Source organism: Lontra canadensis, unplaced genomic scaffold, assembly GCF_010015895.1.
Source record: "Lontra canadensis isolate GAN:19392208 unplaced genomic scaffold, GSC_riverotter_1.0 scaffold60, whole genome shotgun sequence".
In the NCBI taxonomy this organism is placed as follows: domain Eukaryota; kingdom Metazoa; phylum Chordata; class Mammalia; order Carnivora; family Mustelidae; genus Lontra; species Lontra canadensis.
In genome coordinates this window covers 2,823,886-2,831,270 of record NW_022631054.1, presented here as the reverse complement: position 1 = coordinate 2,831,270, position 7,385 = coordinate 2,823,886, and positions in this window count along the sequence as shown.

Below are 7,385 nucleotides of genomic sequence, written 5' to 3'. Positions count from 1 at the left end.
TTATCAAGTCTGTGCCCAGACCAAAAGGCCCTCCTGACCTCTGCTTCTATGGTCCCCAAATGTCCTCTGCAGTTAACCTCAAATTCAGACCCTTTGGTGATTCTGAATACTACACTGGTAACTGAACTTAATTTCTTCAATGGTTATTCTTACCTTCCTAATACACATATATTATATATATGGTATATAATATATACTAATTAAGTTCATTTTATTTATTATTATTTATATCATTTTATTTATTCTCTGTTCCCGTTCCCTTTCCCTGCCTTCTTTTGGCTAATTTGAACATTTTATAGTATTCCATTTTAACTATTGTGTTTATGACCATATATCTTTGTATATTTTTTTTAGTAGTTGCTCTAGTGATTGCAATAAACATAATTTACTTTTCATAGTCCACTTAGAATCAGTATTTTACTAGTTCAAGTGGAATGTAGAAATATTATCCCCAAATAAGTCCCTTTATGCTCTCTCCACCCTTTTGTTATAGTTGTTTTATGTATTAGAATCATAAACCCCATCAGGCAGTGTTAATAACTTTTACTGTCAATAGTAAATGTTTTTAAAAGAACTCAAGAGAATAGTGTATTATATTTACTCAGATATTTACCATTTCTGTTCTTCTTTCATTCTTGATGTTCCCTTTTTCCTTCATGTATCATTCCTCTTCTATCTGAAGAACTTCCTTTAGCAATTCTTTTAGAGCAAGACTGTTGCCAAGAAATTCTTTTGGTTTTCCTTCTCTAATAATGTCTTTATTTTACCTCCACTCCTGAAGAATATTTTCACTGGATGTAGAAGTGTATTTCTTGATAGGGTAGGAGAAAAAATCCCAGTGAGGTGCTGAGTATCAAATGACCATCACTGACCTAATCACAATACCTGGAAGATGGAGTACTCTGGCTCCAGTCTAGGTCATATAATAACAATTGTGACGCCTTCCCTCCCTGATCGGTCCATTTATGATGTCCAACTCTTGGAACTTCCAAATTATATAAGCCAGTAGATTCTCTCTCTCTTTTTTAGTTTTATTTATTTATTTTAGAGAGGGGGCAGTGAACATGAGTTGGGGAATAGACAGGAAGAGGGAAAGTGAGAGAGAGAGAATCCTCAAGCAGACTCCCCTCTGAGTGTGGATCCCAGGACCCTGAGATCATGACTTGAGCTGAAATCAAATCGGCCACTTAACTGACTGAGACACCCAGGTACTGCAACCAATAGATTGTCTTTGTACTTAACCTACTTTGATTTGGTTTTCTGTCACTTGCAGCCAAAGTCTTGTCCAGTAAATGTATCCATGAGCAACTGCTGACAAAAAATGTGTCTTATTTTCTAAGTTAACATGAGTTTGTCTAAGCAAGATAAAGCGGTTGAGTCTTTAAGATGTGTAGACACTTGTTTCTAACAAATGAATGACTTGTACAAATAAAAGATATCATTGAGAGATAAACCCCAGCCTTTGTGTAACAACTTCAGGAGAACTGGAACACTAAGTGCACATCCCTGCTTCTGATAATAGGACCAAGAAAAAAAAAATGATTAAAAAGATTGAATTTTCGTCCCAGGTGAGGACCAGCAATGACTGTGCAAACTGCTTATTCATGGGGCAGTTACCCAATTTTTGAGACATTAATTTGTATTGTTGTATACTTCTCCTCCCTTGCATCTTTTTCAGAGGGATTTTGGTAGGACCTAAAGCAGAAGCTATTAGAAGTAAAGAGCTGTCTTATGTTTTGTAAAATTTCAACCTGATTGAAAAGATTATGAAAATATTCAGGGAGTGAGTGAGAGTGTGTGTATGTGTGTGTGTGTGTGTGTGTGTGTGTGTGTGTGTATGGGTCGGGGGTTAAGGAGACAGGGAAGTGCCTTAGAGAAAACCAAGGAAGAAAAGATTTCAGAAGGAGGTGCCTGGGTGGCTCAGACAGTTAAGCATCTGCCTTTGGCTCAAGTCAGGATCGCAGGGTCCTGGGACTGAGTCCCACATCCAGCTCCCTGCTTTGCAGAGAGCCTGCTTCTCCCTCTGCCCCTGCTTCTCCCTCTCCCTGCTTCTCCCTCTCCCTCTGCCTACTGCTCCCCCTGCTTGTGCTTTCTCTCTGTCAAATAAATAAAATCTTTTAAAAATGAAAAAAAAAGATTTCAGAAGGCTAGGAAGGGGGCAAATGTCTATAGCTGTGTGATTTGAGGGAACCTGCACCATGTTCTTTGACAGCACTGTGGGGAGAGTGCTGAACTGTGAGCATAAGGAGTTTTATCCTCGATGAAGATGCTCATGCCCTAAGTCATGGGTCCTGTTGAGAACATGCAGACTGAGGCAATGGCCATCTCTGTGGTAATCAATCTGGACTATTGAGCCAATTGCTGTAGTGCCTCCCTGATGCTTTTTTTTTTTTAAAAGATTTTATTTATTCATTTGACATACAGAGATCACAAGCAGGCAGAGAGGCAGGCAGAGATAGAGGAAGGGAAGCAGGCTCCCCGTCAAGCAGAGAGCCGGACATAGGGCTTGATCCCAGGATCCTGGGATCATGACCTGAGCCGAAGGCGGAGGCTTTAACCCACTGAGCCACCCAGGCGCCCCTCCCTGATGCTTTAATGGTGGATAAGACCCACCTTGGGACATATACATACCTCTGGTGGAATTCTTCTTGGGAATGCTAATAATGACATTAAGTTTTCTGTCAGTGTAACAGCGTGAGACTTCAGATTTGGATTTAAGTTCATTATGAGAAAGTAAATGTTATTTTCTCCATATCTGCATATGCCCTAAAATTCATCCCTGTTACTTCTGGATGAAGCATCAGACCCCAACTTAGTTCCTTGACTTATCACTTTTGAGTAAGTATCTGAAGAGAGGCCCAACAGCAGTCAAGCCATAGTCCTAAAATTCCCCAGAAGCTCATCCATAGTCAATGGCATTCATACCCTTAGGAAAACACCTACATATATATTAAGAATATCCTGCTTTGGGTGTAAGGGTAGGAGTTCAGAAAGAATGAGAATTAATCCCACAACTTTGTATTCTGTATGTCCCGCAAAAGGCTTCTTATATATTCCCCACCAATCATAACCTGTATCTCTTTTATAGTGGATAAAAAGTCCCATAAATTTATTGAAAAAAATCAAGATTCAAAGAATGATCCAAAATAATAGTATGAGATTTCACCAGATAGTAAGTACACAGCTAATTGCCAATAACAATCTGCAGTAGAGAGAATAAGAGTGAGTCATAAGTCTGTCTCCTTGATTAGTCCTTTTCCCTCCTCAAGGTTCTTTAAGCTAAAGAAAAATTTTGTTCTTATTTTTAAAGAAAGATTTATTTATTTATTTGTCAGAGAGAGGGAGAGAGGAAGAGAGAGAGAGCATACACAAGGCAGGGGGAGTGTCAGGCAGAGGGAGAGGGAGAAGCAGGCTCCCCACTGAGCAAGGAGCCCAATGGGAGTCCCGATCCTAGAACCCTGGGATCATGACTTGAGCCGAAGGCAGATGCTTAACCAACTAAGCCACCCAGACATCCCTAAGCTAAAGAAAAATTTTAAAAAGCACCCAAATTATGTGTAACATCCTGTCTCAGGACAATTATTTGAAAAAAAAATATATATACACACTTTTTATTCTGGTTATCAAACACAAATTAAAATGAAACTTTCTGTGTAGGTCTTTCTCTGCATCTCTGTCTGACATATACTTTCTTTCTGTTTCTGGAACTGTAGGTCTTTGTCTCTCACAACTCATCTCGTACTTAACACAGTACTGGGCAGGGAGTCACTTGATAAATGTCTGTTTAATGAATGGATATGTGCATGTATCCTTTCTGCTTCAGAATATCTTTGTTTCTATTTCTCATTTTCACATCCTGGTGGATGGTGGTTTTATTCCAAGAGACAGGGAACACAGGAACACAGGGAGGCTAAGCAATTGAAGGAGTGTGGCACTGGGACAAATAATGGTTTTAATTTCATTTTTTTTAAAGATTTTATTTATTTGAGAGAAGAGTGTGTGACAGAGAGAGTGCAAGCACGAGGTGGGGGGCAGAGGCAGAGGAAGAAGCAGACTCTCCACCTCCCCACTGAGTAGGGAGCCCAATATGGAGCTCAATCCCAAGAACCTGGGATCCTGACCCGAGCTGAAGGCAGATGCTTAACCAACTGAGTCACCCAGGCACACCTGGGTTCAAGGGTTCAATTTTAGATATGTTGAGTCAGAGATGTTGTGGAATACCCAAGGGAAATATTTAATAGGCAACTGGCTAACAGTTCAGAAGAAATATCTGGGAAGGAGTTGTGTTTTTTTTTTAATTAATTAATTAATTAATTAATTAATTAATTTGACAGATCACAAGTAGGCAGAGAGGAAGGTAGAGAGAGAGGAAGGGAAGCAGACTCCCTGCTGAGCAGAGAATCCGATGTGGGGCTTGATCCCAGGACCCGGGATCATGACCTGAGGCGAAGGCAGAGGCTTTAACCCACTGAGCCACCCAGGCGCCCCAGGAGTTGTGGTTTTTCACATAGAGTTGATGATTATAGCCATAGAAGCGGGTGGTGAGAGTACACTCATTGTGGGTAGAATGAGGTGAAAAGAAGGCCAAAGAGGGAAACCTTGAGGAACATTGATAATTAATCAATTAGCATAGATATGGGAACATAAGAAAGGGACTAAAAAGAAATGGCTAAGGCTATAGAAGGAAAACTTGGAGAATATGGTATCACAAAGCCAAGTGTTGGGGTTTAAGAGAGGATGAGGTCAGGGAACCTGTGTGGCTGAGTCAGTTAAGGGTCTTTGGTTTCGGCTCAGGTCGTGATCTCATGGTTGTAAGATTGAGCCCCTTGTCAGGCCCCGTGCTTAGGATGCAGTCTCCTTGAAATACTCTGTCTCTGCCCCTCCCCGCTGCTTATGCATGTGTGTACCCTCTTAGTCTTTTTCTCAAATAAATAAATAAATAAATAAAAATCTTTTAAAAAAAGAGGCAATGAGGTCAATAGTAGCAATGTCATTGATTGATGAAATAAGGACTGATAAATAGCCATAGGATTTAGCAACAAAGTCGTTAGTGAATTCACCAAGAGTGATTCCTATAGAAGGCAGAAGCCAGACAGCAGTGGATTGAGGAGTGGGTGTGATAGGAAGAAATGAAAACAGGGAGTGTGGTCAGCTCTTTTAAGAGGCATGTGGCTGTGACAAAGAGACTCTCCTTTGTAATTAGAGGAAAGAAAGAATGGTAGGTTTAATTGCAGAAAACACTGTGTTTGGTGCCAGGAACTGAGGAAGTTCTTATTTAACTGCTTGTATTTTCTCTATGAAAATAAGAGGTCAGGTCATCTGCTGTGAGTGAAGTGACAAGGTCAAAGATTTGAAGAGAAAGGAGAAATTCTGAATAGCCATTGTGAAGAATGGAAGAGAGAACTGACAAAAGAGGCATGGGAGGGTTTCTAGACAATATCATTAGTCCAGGAGGCTGAGGAACTTGAATTTATATTTGTGCCAGCTTGGTAGGCTCTATGACTTTTTTCTAAAAAAAAGATTTTATGTATTTATTTGAGAGAGAATGAGAGAGAGCATGAGAGGGGGCAGGGTCAGAGGGAGAGGCAGACTCCCCACTGAGCAGCGAGCCCAATGTGGGACTCGATCCCGGGACCCCAGGATCATAACCTGAGCCGAAGGCAGTTGTTTAACCAACTGAGCGACTCAGGTGGCCGGCTCTGTGACTTTTATTAACAATAATAAGGAGTCCAGGTGTGGGCATGGAGAAGTAGGAACAACATAGGGTTCATAGGAGAGAGCTGAGGATATTGGTAAGTGACTAGTAGAAAATGTAAAAGGAAGAGAAGATAGCAGAGGCGAATAAATAGAATGAAAGTACACTGATCAAAGAACCAGAGGTCTCTATAAAATAGAAGTGGAGCTTGAAAGGGAGAAATTGAATGAGAAAACAGAAAAGATAGAAGACTATAGTCAGAAAGTGGGATATCGGGATATATTATCTCTGAGGTGGAGCAATTTAGGCAAGCAAAGGGTTCAAGATGTGTCATTGGAATGGGGAAGTTCAAGTAGAAAGGGGAAAAGTTCATTGAAATTGAGAAGCTAAATAAACTGAGAGACCAAGGTGTTAGAAGTGTCCATGGGAAAGGTGAATTCATGGCAGAAGAGGAAAACAGTGAGCCAGCAGCTAAATTCTTCAATCAATGTTAAAGAGTGACTAGGAGATGAGTAGGTGTCAGTAATAAGAAAGGGTACTCAAATAAAGCCTGGTGAAATAAGCTTTAAAGGAAGATGAATTTTTAATTAAGTGCAGCAAAGGGGAGCATAGGGGATACAGACCCAACTTTAAATCGTAAGGCAGATAGTATAGGAGACTGAGCATCCTTCACTTGAGAGTGGCAAGTGAAGTAGTTATCATTAGAAATAGACAGAACCAGGGGCACCTGGGTGGTTCAGTGGGTTAAAGCTTCTGCCTTTGGCTCAGGTCATCATCTCAGGGTCCTGGGATTGAGCTCTGCATAGGGCTCTCAGCTCAGCAGGGAGCCTGCTTCCTCCTCTCTCTCTCTCTCTCTCTCTCTCTGCCTGCTTCTCTGCCTACTTGTGATCTCCGTCTGTCAAGTAAATAAATAAAATCTTAAAAAAAAAAGAGAAAGAAATAGACACAGCCAGGAGACCACAGTGGAGCACATTGAAATGAAAAAAAAAAAAATCGAATCCACACAATATTTGGGTCCAAATGCTACCGCTATCACTTACAACTTTGGCAGAAGGCGGGGAATCTGCGTAACTAATCTTGGAGCCCTCTAAATTGTTTGTAATCAGCATTTCCCTGGCAATATGATCTCTTGATACCTACAATAAAGTGAAGAGACCATCTCTCCTCACATTTGTGTTATACTCTATTGGAGGGGTCCCCAAGTAGGATTAATATCTGTCAGAAATTCTAGTAAAAACTGCTATTTCAAGTTTTGATTTTTGCTTTCTTGCATGTTCTCAAGACCTCATTCTTCCCGTCTCTCCCTGTCTTTAGACATGACAGCACTGGAGCTGAGGCTGAATCAAATCCAAGTGGCAGATGCTGTACTCTGTTTAGCTGCCTCTCCTCTGTTCCTGATGCTTCCATTACTGCACCAGGCTTGTCCTGATGGCTTATTCTTCCCCTTCACCTCAGTTCTCTTCCAGAAGTCCCTTGGCAAACAGACTTCTTGGCTGTCCTATCAGTTAGGTAGGCCTGGAGAATATGTCTAGATCCTAGCCACGGGGACATTTTAGGCTTAATCTGGTTTCCCCACCTTGTGAAAAAGCTTTGGAATTAGAACTGGTGTGAGGTTTCCATGATACTCAGTTACAAACATCTAGGCAATTATGTAGTATTCTACTATGCCTGGTAAGTAACAGATGCACAG